The sequence below is a fragment of the Miniopterus natalensis genome, chromosome 1 (assembly GCF_054644295.1).
Source record: "Miniopterus natalensis isolate mMinNat1 chromosome 1, mMinNat1.hap1, whole genome shotgun sequence".
NCBI classification, from domain to species: Eukaryota; Metazoa; Chordata; class Mammalia; order Chiroptera; family Miniopteridae; genus Miniopterus; species Miniopterus natalensis.
Genome location: NC_142081.1, coordinates 22,445,344 through 22,458,797, shown reverse-complemented (window position 1 = coordinate 22,458,797; position 13,454 = coordinate 22,445,344).

Genomic DNA, 13,454 nt, shown 5'->3' with positions numbered 1-13,454 from the left:
AACTCCCCACACTTCTCAGTTAGATTATGGAGAAGGTCGTGGCCCTGGCAAGTCCACCCCAGCACGTGGGTGGTTCCAGTGGGAGTGGTGATGGTGATGGTGGCAATGATACCTTATATCAGCATACCCTGTTTCTTTACATATTTTAAAATTTGCTCTGCCTCAGAGGTGGGTTGACCAAGCGTTTGCACTGTTACTCCCTTTTTCCTCACATAGGAAGGGACCGAATCTCTAGGGTGTTTAAGTTGCATGGGGCGGATTCAAACCCAGGACTTCTGTTTTCTGACTTAGTGTACCTTCTGCTAGAGTGAAAGTTTTCAAACGGTGGTGTGTGGAGGTGCCTAAGAAATTGTCATAATGATTGGGGACAAGGGGGCTTAAGGACCTACATCCTACCTGAAACGGAGCAGCTCTGCTTCCATCTGATTGATTTCGAGGGGTCTGCGTGAGGTTTTGGTTTGTGAAAGGGCTCTGGCATTCTAACAGTCAGCTATCGCTGTGTAACAAACCACTACCAAAATTTAAGTCAGTTGTCCCTATGCGTGCATGTGCTGGCTGGCGGGGGTTGGCTGGGCCCTGCCAGGCTGCCCTGTGGTGGGCAGTTCTGCCTCCTCTTGCAGGTGCTGGGGCAGCTGGGATGGCTCTGCTCCAAGGGCCTCTCCTCCTTGTTGAACCATCTCCCGGGCTTAGGCTTGGAGCGGGCACACTGCCACTCCCAAAGCAAGTCATCTGCAGGGCTGTTCACTGCTCATGAGGAGGCCGTGACAAGGGCATGGATGCGGAGAGGGGTGAGGAGTCGGGGCCAATAAACACTCTACCACAGCTCCCTTTAAAAATGGGCATATACTGTGCTGTCTGAATTTGAGAATGGTAAAAGCTCGTCAAGCCACCTGGGCCTGTAGGAGCCACAGCAGGTGGCTGCTGCCTGGTGAAGGGCGGGGGGTTTGTGTCCAGAGACAAAGCTGAGGGGTGTTGCTTGTGAGTCCCTGCCAGCTTGGGTCGTGGCCAGTGTCCTCACCTTTCTAACGCTTGCTCGGGCAGGGTGATGTTTCAATGTGCACGTGTGTAAGAGACACAGAGGTGTCAGGACACCAAGGTGCCCCTGCCTGGCCACCTCGCCAGCTTCCATCCTTGTTTTAGCTGAAAGCTTGATTCCACACGTCCCCTCCCCTCCTGTCCTGCTCGCCCTCGGCATTCATAGGAGGTTGGGCTGCAGACTCAGCCTCTCCCCGCCACCCCCTCCTGGAGGCTGGTGCCAGCCGCCCCTCCCAGCCCTGCGCCTTCACCTGCCGAAAGCTGTCCCTGCGTGCTTTGTACCTTCTGACCCTGGACGGGCTAATTTGCCTTCATAAGCTGTCAGATTCGGCTGAAGTCATTCCATTCTGTCTTCTCTGTCGTGTAGTTCAAGAGAAATGGCGAAGAGGTCAAACAGTGAGAAGTCGGCCCTGGAACGCAACGTGCCCGCAGCGCTCTGTTCCATCGTTGAAAACGCGGTGCCTGAGTTGCCAAGTAGAATATTTACTAAAGTAGATTCCATGAGGAGTTTATGAAGACAAATGCACAATTTAAATGCACAGAGTTACCGTCACAATATAAAGATTAATTCTGGAGGATTTGGGGCAGTCAGTCTCTCCAGCTTCATTTATCCCAGGAAGTTTAATTACTCGGGTGAGAGTCTTTAAACACCGCAAGTCACGCATGCCAAGTGACCCAAGGGCTCTCCACCAGACGTCTGAGCGGGACCTTGTGGGACAAGTGATTATGATAAAGGGAAACAAGAAAATCATCAGGTGGTAGGAAGAGGCACGCATCCATTCTATTTAGTCAAAGTCAATTCCAATGACATTTAAAGAGAAGGAAAGACTCACAACCACAGGCAGTATATAAAGGTGCGACCACTTTATCCGGTTTAGCTGGTCATCTGCTAATTATCTGATGTCAAAGCTGAGCGCAGCTACATGCTGAAATCCTTTGGCTTCTAAAAAGATCCCCTCTCCTGGATGTCAATTCTGTGGCAATCTTGTCAACGTGCAGCATGTCGCAGGGTGTGGAAAGGCCACCAGACTGTCAACCCTGGTGTCTCAGTCAGGGTTTGATCAGAGGAGCCGAGCACCAGGATTTGTCGCCTGGATTTCACGTCTGCAGTTGTGGGATCTGGTTAAGCGTCAATGGGAGGCTGTTGCAGCATTGTTGGCCTCTCTCTCTACCTGCTGGATGCCAATAGTTATTCCTCATTGACACCACTCAAAACATCTTTAGACATTGCCACATGTCCTTTGGAGGGACAAAATCACCCCCAGTTGAGAACCACTATATCAGGGGGAGATAGACAGTAAATACCACTGAGGTACTTTCAGGTGGTAATAGGTGCCATTAAGAGTATCATGTAAGACAACGTGGTTACATGACCATGTTCAGGGTGGTTAAGGAAGGCCTTGCAGAGGATTGGCATTTGGTTTGAGATGCAGAAATCCAGGCCGAGCCAGTGCCCAGGGTGGGAGCACACCTGGGATGTTGGGGAGCAGAAATGCCAGGAGCATTGGAGCACACATGAAGAGGGGGAGAGGAGTGGGTGGTCCTGACATGGGGCTTTGTGACAGGGATCATGGTCCTGAGTCTGCATTTAACCCTGGCTACTCTGGGAAGTTGTGGGAGACATTTGATCAGGGGAGTGATGTAATATGATTTATTCTTGTAAAGGACCGTGATGGCCGCTGTGTAGTAGGCGGACAAATGTCCCATTGTCCTGCAATGTCAGGCACTTCGCTTCCTCCCTCCAGCGACCCTCTATAGCTGGCTGTTTCCCTCACCAGATGGATCAGTGAATGGTAGAGAGTTTTGTGTCTGTGTCTTCCAGTGATCAAAATTAGACTTGAAAATATCATCATGGACGTGTCTGAATGCTGAGTACTTCGGTTTCTGATCTTTGTGTGATCATAGTAATATCCTTGCTACAAGTGCTGGGCCCTTCCCTCACCCCCACCTTTAAAAATAGGCCTCCTACAGCCTTTGGTGAACATCAACTTGTCCTTAAGGCTGTAATTGGGGGACCCTATAGATTTTGAGTTTGCAGGAAATAAAAAGGCCTCCTGCCTGATTCTGCCAGTAATATTCTTTTCTCTTTGATCAGCAAGCCTTTACCCTGTGGGTTATCTACCTCCCCCCACCTATCTCCCATTCCACCTACCCCCTCCCCTCCCCACGCACCCCATTTGTATTTGAATGGCACAAGCGTGAGGACTCCTGCTCTTTCCTCACAGACCAAGCACTCTGTTTCCTGGGGACATGATTCACTTTCGTTTTGGACACCATTTGAATACATCTGGTTGTCTGAGTAGAAGCAGAATAGGTGGCAAGAGTGTCCTGCTCCAGGCAGTGGTGAGAGGTGGCATCTGACAGCCTGTGAGCAGGACAGAAGACCCAGTTCAAAAACAACTTCCTGAGGCCAGTACAGGGTCAGCACTGAGCACCAGCACGCCTGAGTCACCCCGAGGTATTCTTTGTGTGACAGGCCAACATGGCAATGGATTTCCTAATAAAGAGCCAGAGACACTGAGGTAAAATTAGATATATTATATATATTTAAAATTATATACATGATACATATTTAGTATCACTTATTTAGCAATGCAAGAAAATGTTACACTTCTTAGTTATACTTTAATTCAAAATTATAAAAAAAGGAGTGGTTTTCGTGTGTAAAGAGTTATTTGGGGGGGGGGATTGATCATCAGAATGCTTCTCTAAAGGTTACTCTTTCAAATTTTATTATTTGGAGTAGGTTTCTGTGGAATCTCCCAAAAGACATTCATCCATTCTTTAGCTTCAATGCCTGTTTTCTGGATGGATATTCTCTATATTTCTGTTATGTTGGAAAGCTGCCAGGACACATAAAAGTTGGAGGATGTGTGGTTGATACAAAATAATTCTGTAGAGCAATGAGACTGATTTTGGGGGGTGGTTTAAAGAATACGGATGCCTTTCTTTCCGTTTTCCTGAACAGATATACAAAGGAAGGGAAGGGACAGCATCTGAAGCTGACGAAGGACACATCGGAGCTGGGGGAAAGCTAAACGGGAGTCAGAGGGAGCTTTTCCACGCAGCTCCGGAGAGTGGCTGACTTAGGCCACAGGCGGCACTGGCACTGCAGGCCCTTAGGGAGCGTTTTTTGTTAGATATTATTGGGCTTGACAGGAAATCACACCGCAATTGTCCTAAAAGAAACTCAACAATAGTTTCCCGTGAGCCATTTGTGCCAGTGGTAGTTTCGTGGGAGGAACGATTTACGAAACCGACCGTGTGCCTGAAAGGCTATTGAGGAAGGTAAGCTTGTGAGTGAGTGTCCCACGGGTGTCCTTTTCAGTTTTGCCCTTTCTGTGAACAGCCCAAATTTTCACTTAGTTTAAAGATTTAGGAAAAAACAGTCATCCATACTCACAAATCGAATTCAGCCAGTATTGATTTTTAGCCTTTTGTGAGCAAGAACTGTTCTTGGTGCTATACATGGATCAAAGGGCAGGGCCAGAGAAAGAGGGGAGACCAACTGCTTCCAGCTCTTGTAATTTATAAGTGAGGACAGAGGTGCCTGCACCAGTGACTGTGACACTCACTGCACACGTGGGTGTCATGTGTGTTCTAATGGACAGGCAAAGATATCCCCGTGTGCTTAGGAAGGTCCCTAGAAGGATGTACATTGCATTCTGGTTGAAGAGCAAAGGACAGAGCCTTGGCAGATGAAGTGAGCAAGAATATTCTGGTAGCTGAAATAGCTTGGGCAAAAGTGCAGAGATGGGTATCGCCTGTTTTGTTTTGTGAGGACAATCGACTTCTGTGATTGGAGCAGTGGGGGAAGCAGGAGCATTGGAGGCAGTCCTTGAGAAGCATCCAGACCGACTTGGAGAGCAATTGTGAAGGTCTTGCTGATGGATTTGTATTGTAATTTCCATGCAACGCAAGATCCATTAGAAGAATTTAGTAAGAGATTGTCACAGAAAACTTAGAGGACATAATTTAGACATAAACTATGAAATAATTTCCTTGAAACGGTTGAAGCATCATAGATTCTTAGAGCTAAAAGGGGCACAGAGATGATCCATTAGATGGTTTTCAAGTATTGTGTGAAACCCTTCCTTCAAATGGCATCTTACGCAAATGCCTCATCTGTAACACAGGTGGAAGAGCAGCTCTGGTGGAGACAAGATGGGACAGTCTTGCATTTACTGTTTTCTCCTCTCTTCACCCCTGAAGCACTCCCCAAGGTGTCTGCATAGGAAACTTGAAATCATGGGACAACCTGCCATTTTAAAGATGAAGCAATTCAAAAGAAATCGAAACATGTTTACAAAAAGACATGTCTGATAATGTTACTAGCAGCCTATTGATAACAGCTGAGAACTGGACCCAACCCAAATGCCCATCAGCAGGAGATGAGATAAACAAATCGCAGTGTCCTCAGGCAGTGCAGTGCTTCTCAGCAGCAGGAGCGACCTCCAGGTGCACATAACAAGACGAAGAAGCTTGACACGATGGACTACGCGTTCTCTGATTCCATTGATACAATATCCAAGGACAGATAACACTGATCTGTGGGGAAAGAAATCAGATAGTGATGGCTGGGTGGCAGGGAGGAGAATGGATTCAAAAGATGGTCAAGGGAACTTTCTGGAAATGTTCTGTATCTTGTTTTGCATGGTTACATTTGTGTGTTCAGTTGCACCAAAGATGTGGTACATCTTCCTGTATGTTAATTATTCCTTAATTAACAAAAGTTGAGTTATCGAAGGTCCTTTGAGGGAAAGTTGCCCAGTTCTCATAACTGGTCATGAGAAAGACTATGAGAAGCTGGAGCTTAAGCTTCCTGGAGTTTAAGTTTGCTGGTCCAGTGCTTCTCACCATATCCCCCTCCCTCAGTCATCAGCCTCTTCACCAGCACCCCCAAGTTCCCCACCCCATCTCCACCACTAGTTCAAAACCTTCACTGTTGCTGAGAAGTATCAACTTCTCAGCACTGTAGAGATTCTGACTCAGCTTTTTAATTTTCTTATCGTGAGATCACAACTGGCAAACACCGCCACACTTCTTTTATATCATGCTTCATCTGCACTGCCAACCCATTGATAATCAGTGCTCTGTTCTATCGCCATGAGGGCTGGTGTGATGTGACTCAGCCAGGCTACATGGGAACGGGGCAGGGAGAAGGCACTGGTGGCTCCCATTGTAGACCTGTCTTCACTGGTGGACTGTCAACTCTCAAGCCACACGGTGTTGTTGCATAATCTACAGGCTCACCTACACAGATGGACAACTCAACTCCATTAGCAAACACCAACAAAGTGCCACACAAGGATTTACTACTTGGCCTACGGATTCACAACATCATTCCAGGAGATGGTGGGAGGTGGAGAGAGTTTATTATTGCCTTCTCACTCATGGAAGCATTGGAGAGCAGGGCAGCCCAGTGGGTTGCTGACTGCTCTTCAAGAGGATCTAATTCTGAGCCTTTGTTTGTGGTCTCTGTGCCTGGAGTGGGCTGAGCTACATTCCCCATTCATAATGTCACATGTATTCAGACTCTCTCACTCTACTGAGAACTTTCAAGGACTGAAATTGTATCTTCATCTACTTTGTGTTCCCAGTGCCAATACCGGCTACACTGCCTTAGTCTGGAAAGATAGGTCTTAACTGGGAGTTGTTTTGCTCTCATCACCCCAGAGGGCATTTTGCAATGTCTGGACATGTTTTGGATTGTCAAAAACTTGGGGCAGGATGTTGCTGGCATCTGGTGGGTAGAGGTCAAGATGCTGCTGGTCACTCTACAGTGCACAGGATAGCTCTCCACAACAGAAAAATGGTCCATCCTGAAGTGTCAGTAGTGACAAGGCTGAGAAACCCTGATCTAGGATATATTTCATTGTACTTAAGATAATAGGGCAGCAACATCATGGACTCATTGCTTACGGAGGGGTGAGGCCGGTGCTTTCCATTATGATGAGTCTCTTTGCTTCTGTTACCACTGTTATTCTCCCGATCACAGCCAAGCTTGTTGAGATGGGGAGAGTCTAGCCAAACTGGAGTCATCTTTCAGCAGAGTTGGAACCAGTCTATCTCTTTAAACCAAAGTTGCCTCCACTCTGGTTTGGATGTCTCACCCATTAATCTGTAGCCAGGATAATGGTAATAATAATAACTGGCATAAAGTGTGGATATTTGCCCACTCTGCTCAGAAGGAGTCTCTAGGGTTGGAAAATGAACTCAGATTAAATTTACTTGCCCAAGGCCACATAGCTAGTATTTTTGGAGCCACATTAAAATCCAGGTTGTCGGAAGGCTCCCAAAGTCATCGTGTGTCACACGTTTCCATTTTAACTTCCTTGGATTTTATTAAGTTCTCCCACCTCTCTTTGCTTTCCCCTTGGCACAGATTCTCTGGGAATCGTGGCCTATGGCTTAGTAAGTGCAGGGACGTCGCCGTATTTGTTATAAGCTGTAGACTCCTTTGTTCTGGATCCGAGTCAGGCTAGCACTCAGGGTTCTGGCTTATCTTTTTGTTCACTCTGTACATTTCCTAAGAGCCTTTCATTTGTTTAAGGTAAAAATTGAAATGTAGGAAAAAATGGAATCAAGTGAAAAACAAACATTTTCTAGTTAGGTTGCTTATTAACTATGTGACTAAGGGCAAGTCACTTATAAATCTCTTGTCTTTAAAATGATTAACAAGATTTCCTTTTGAATCTTAAAATGTATCATCATAGGATTAATTTTTTAAATTATAGCACCATTTTTTCTGGGTTTAAAATTTCAGTATTCAACAGCTTAGAGTATAGGGATTAAGAAAGAAGAACTGTTCTTAGAAAAGACAAGTTTCAATGCAGTTGGTAGAAATCATGAAATATGGTTTAAACTCTGGATGTGAATTGGGAAGCTATTCTGTATTTCTCTAAGATCACTTGCTCCTCAGGTGGCCTCTGCCTCGGTTTCTGATTGTTTCAATCAGGAGACCTGGCACAGACCAGAACCATGCATGGCATGTGATCGTACTGACAGTGTGGCTGGCACTTTGGAAACCTGGTGTGGCAAAAATCAGACTTCGAATCAGGTAAATTAGGAGTCACTTTTTGCTCCTGTGATTAGAAAGTATTTGTAAAGCTGAAAAATTAATAAGAGGGTTCCTTAAAAGAACAGATCCAATTTTGAATTTTAAGCAATGCAATTTTCAAAACTTTGATCTACACAGAACTTTCCACAAGCACCTTATGTGAAGCAAGGGTGATATAGCACTACTGAGAAATCAGTATTCCTCAAAAGTCTGTGAAACATTCAGAGCTTCAGATGAAAAACATGGAATGGAAATGCCCTCTTCTTGACCTCATAATAGATGTTCTTTGTCCTTGGTCTCTTCAAGGACTGACTTTATCCCAAAATTGGCCAGAGCTTGATAACTTTGGGTAATGACTGTAATGACCCCAAAATATCAACAAATGACAGAATATACAGAGTCACAGTCTATGGCATCCATTAAAACACCCCTTCAGACTGCTGGCTAATGTACTAATTCAGGTCTGAAACGGAAGCTAGTGACACATGCTCTGAGGTCTCCTGCAGCATGAGCTGGCACGGAGGCCTCTCACTTGCTCTCTAATAACAGTCACAGGCATTTATTCCCTTTGCCAGTACAGTTTCCTTTGCTGTATTATGTTGTTTACTCTATGTGAGCTTTCGATATTAGTTATAAAAGTGTCACTGTGTCTGCAGCTGTAGTTTTCATTGTAGAAACTCCCAGGGATCTCATCAATTTAACCCGCTTGTACCGTTGGCAGCAAACCACCACAGGCAAAGATAGGCTTAATCAAAGTTTTTTTCTTAATAATGAACTCAATACACAGGAAAGCATAGCAACAAATGAGCCTGTGATTCTGGGTAAAGATTTATTACCTGAAAATCTATATTTAAATTAAGGGTTTTGCAATAGGATTCTGAACCGTGCAAGAAAAATCACCATAGGATGCTTCTAAATAGCAGTGTCCTCGGCAATTGAAACAGAATTTAATCTATAAACAGTTTACCCAAGGTTTTAAGCAATTCATTGCTGGCGAAAAAAAAATCTGATTTCTTTAAAATAGAAATAAGAAAGCATTTGCAGTAACTGGCTATTATTGTAGCTACGGGAATACAAAGTAATTTCCTTTTGTATAATTTTTGAATTATAAATTGTTTATCGTTCCTTAATAACTTTCACTATAGAAAGAAAATCTTTTACTCTTCCAGTTTACATAAAAGTGTCTGGAACAGTGCAGTGACACAGATGTTGGAAATTAAGGACTGAATTCAGACCGAAGCTTCTCCCCCCCCCCCCCCCCGCCCTTATTCAATACTAAGTAAAGGCCCAAAGTCAGGCGACGTGATGTGACAAGAGGTGACAGCACCAGGGGCAGGAATGAAGCTGTCTTCTGTAACGGAGGGACACCAGTTGGCACTTTCCAAAGATTTTTAATGATAATCGTTTTCAAAGGTTCTCCTTTTACTAGTTAACAAGTATAAACTATGTCAACTCCCTTGAGACTCCAAACGCTTGCAACAGAATTAGAACAGGCCGAGGCCTCTCCCTCCAGATATCCTGGGAGGGAGGTGCTTGCTGGCGCCCAGGGCCGTGTCATTGGGCAGCCTGGGGACAGCCCGTGAGGGGTGACCCGCCCGTCGGGTGCTGAGCAGAGCCCTTCCAGGCTGCGGAAACCTGGCTGGGCGCCCCGCACCCCTGAGCTTCCTCGGCAGTGCGGTGAAGTGCTGAGCGCCTGGTTTATGGGTCACATCTGGGTGCTGAGCATGTGCGGGGGCTGCCTCCTTACCTTTCCCAGCACCCAGGCCCCACGCCAACCCGTCCGGTATAATAGGCGTCTTCTGCCTGAAACATACCGCGAACCAACAGGATCCAGTACTTATGTGCTTTTCTGAGGGGCTGGGGTGAGGATCATTCTTCCTCTTAGCTTCTCTTTTAGGGACAGAAATCCTCATTTCCCCTACATGTTCTTTTTTTAAAAAAATATATATCTTTATTGATTTCAGAGAGAGGAAGGGAGAGGGAGAGAGAGAGAGAGAAACATTAATGATGAGAGAGTCATTGATCGGCTGCCTCCTGTATTGATCGACTGGGGATCAAGCCTGCAACCCAGATATGTGCCCTGACCGGGAATCGAACCCCGATCGCCTAGATCTTAGGTCGACGCTCAACCGCTGAGCCACGCCCGGCCGGGCTCCCCGCTACATGTTCTTCAGTCTGCAGTTGCTAGAGATTTTCGGCAGGTGGGCTGGAGAGGGGCCACCTGCGGGGATGGGCCACCTGCCAGCAGTGACCGCCGTGTGGCAATGTGGCCGCCCCCCTCCCGGCGGTGCGTCAGCAGAGGGAGGAGGCCCCCGGGTGGCGGTGGGGACTGCACCTATTTCCACAGGAACTTCTGTCTCGGCCACCGGCTCCGGACAGGTAGGGTGGCCGTGACTGCTCATACTTGTCCCGTCCTTCTGGAGGGCTCCCCTGCTCACACAGCCTTGGACAGCGGGAGGTGCTTATTTTCTACAAAGGAGACTTGGAGATGGCCTTGCGTCCCACAGGCTGGTCCTGGGCATCGCGAGCGTTTTGGCCTCATTGTGTGTTTGGTTAGCCGATACCTTTGAATTCCACCAGGCTGTGGGGGAGCCTGCTGTTGAGGCGGTTCTTACTAAGGAAATAGAAAATCCGTGAGTTGTCTCTTTTCCCCATGGCAATCTTGAAACGGGGTCATTGGAAGTGACTCATGGTAGCCAAGCGACTATATGTAGCTAAGTCCACGAGGCTATTTTGATCGGGAGGACATTTGTCCTGGCTGATCTGATGCAGCTGAATCAATAAGGATAACGCAGCTCTTGCTTGCGTGTCTTTTAAATAACTAATGTACAAAATGACCCCCCACATGACTCCATTTAAGTCCCTACCCCTGACTCCACACCCCATCATCTCTCATCTTGTCTCTCAGCTTTAGCCCATCCCATGGGTGGGTACAGGGGTAGATTACTTGGGAGAGAAAATATAGAGTGCTTATTTTTTGTTTTTGTTTTTTAGGTTTTATTAAGAAGTCCCTGAGTCAGAAGAGCAGTGTTAAGATTGTCTTATTAAAATGTTTCAAGCCTTTGCATTTTTCTGTTTAAAGAGACTGCTGTGAACTATCAGGCCTGCCCAGGTGAAGGTCTTAAGGATGTGATTTAAGATTAAAACGATAGAGAAAGTGATAAAAATAGAAAAAAGAACACTTTGGATATAAAGTCACCGACCTATTAAGCCACCTTGAGAATGGTGGGTGAAAATAGCAGTATTACTAAAAAATGTAAGAGTTGTTACCTTTCCTCTGAAATTAGCAGGTAAAGGAACATTTTATTTTGCTACACTAAATCTTCATCTTTAATTTTTAAATTATGATATTTATGTCTCCTAAGTACAATCTGAATACTTGTTTTTTTAATCTTCAACTGAGGATAATTTTTGCCATTGCTTTTCAGAGAGAGTGGAAGGGAGAGAGAGAGAGAAACATCGATGTGAGAGAGACACATCGATGGGTTGCCTCCTACACGAGCCCTGACCAGGGTGAGGGGGATGGAGCCTGTAACCGAGGTACGTGCCCTTGGCTGGAATCAAACCCAGGACCCTTGGGTCCGTGGGCCAACACTCTAACCACTGAGCCAAACTGGCTAGGGCTTAATACTTAATTGTTTAATTTTTTTTCTTCAGCTCTGATTTGAAAACAAGTAATAATTCTTAAGCTGAGTTTCACGCCTTTGGGAAACAACATTATTTTCTAGTAGAACCCATTAATGATTTTAAAATGTGAGGCAATGTAAAAAAAGTAGTATTTGCTTAAAGTTTCAGCAGAGTTCATACACAGGACACAATTAACCAGGAATTTTTGAAAAAAATTAAACTTTCAATTTTGAGGTAATTGTAGGTTCACATGCAGTTGTAAGAAATAATACAAAGAGATCCTCTATTTCCCCTTCCCCTGCCCTCCATACCCCCTGTGGTACCGCCTTATAAAACTATAGCACAGAATCACAACCAGGTACAACCACCAGGTTATCTATCGGCTTTGATATAATCAATATAGAAGGGTGTTGCCCCTCTATAGCCACACCCCTCCCTCCCATATCGGACCTCTGGCAACTACGAATCTGTTTGTTTTCTCTAATCTGTCCTTCCAAGAGTGAACTCATACAGTACACAATCTTTCAGGATAGTGGTTTTTTCCTGGCACAGTTGCCTCATGATTTGTTGATGCGCGAATCAAGAGTTCATTCCTTTTTCTTTCTGAGTCGTTGTAGTGCATGGCGTGGCTGGAGCACAGTCTGGTTAACCATTCAGCCATGGAAGGACATCTGGGCTGTTTCCAGTTTTGCCTGTTAAGAAAAAAAAGCAGGCAGGACTCTTTAAAAAAACACAGTGATAGATGTTTGCGGCTGTGTCTTATTGCAGAGTATTTGTTGGAGAGTAAGATTAAAGGCTTAGGGTCACTTAGGACTAAAATAAATGTTATAAACTATGACAGTCTAGCTCAAAGTAGCTTGATTTCATAAATATAATTTATTTATGTGTTTAATCAAACTTAAGGTTATCATTGGCCAATGTCCATCAATACAATTTGTAAACAGTTATATTGTGCCCATGTTTTCATTTCTGTCCCCAGCCTAACTGATCGCTCAATATGCACTAGAAATATTCGCTTTTATGAAACGTTACTCACACATCTTATTGTGTTTCTGGCGATGATAGCATATGATCTTGTTGATTTTTGCTGTCAAGCCCAATTGTGGGATGTTTAAAAACATTAAATACCCGTGTGCATTCGGAGTCTCTGATGAAGAGGCTTAATTAAATAAACATTCCATTATGAACAGAAGCACCAGCACTGGGACAATCTGTGAAGTTTGCAGCTTATTGATGGATGGTAGGTAATTAGTTGAGGGACACTCGGAAACATGAGGTTCTGTTGGTAGGAAGTAGAAGAAGCCTGTCTGTTCTCCCCCGTATCTCACAAAGTATCGGTGCCTCTGCTCATGTTCTACGTTAGCCCTGCAGGGGATGGAGCAAAACTATTTCTTTTAGTTAAGCCATCCTGGGGCCAACTGAGATTTAAAGGTGGGGAAACGAACTCCACCTCTTGATGGGGGCTCCCCTGTGTTTTTGCAGAAACAATTCTGCAATAACCACTTGGTATCCTACAATTCAATTAAATTCTGATGCTAACTATCTGGAATTAGCACAGACCCCACAGGTTTAAGGGCTAGACCAGCCACAGTGGGGTGTTCTCAAATTATCCACACTTCTGCGCAGCTGGATGCAAATTTAGGGATTCCCCCGACCCCACTCTAGGTTCAATAATTCACAAGAATGACTCACAAAACTCGGGAAAGTGCAACTCATAGGATTACAGTTTATT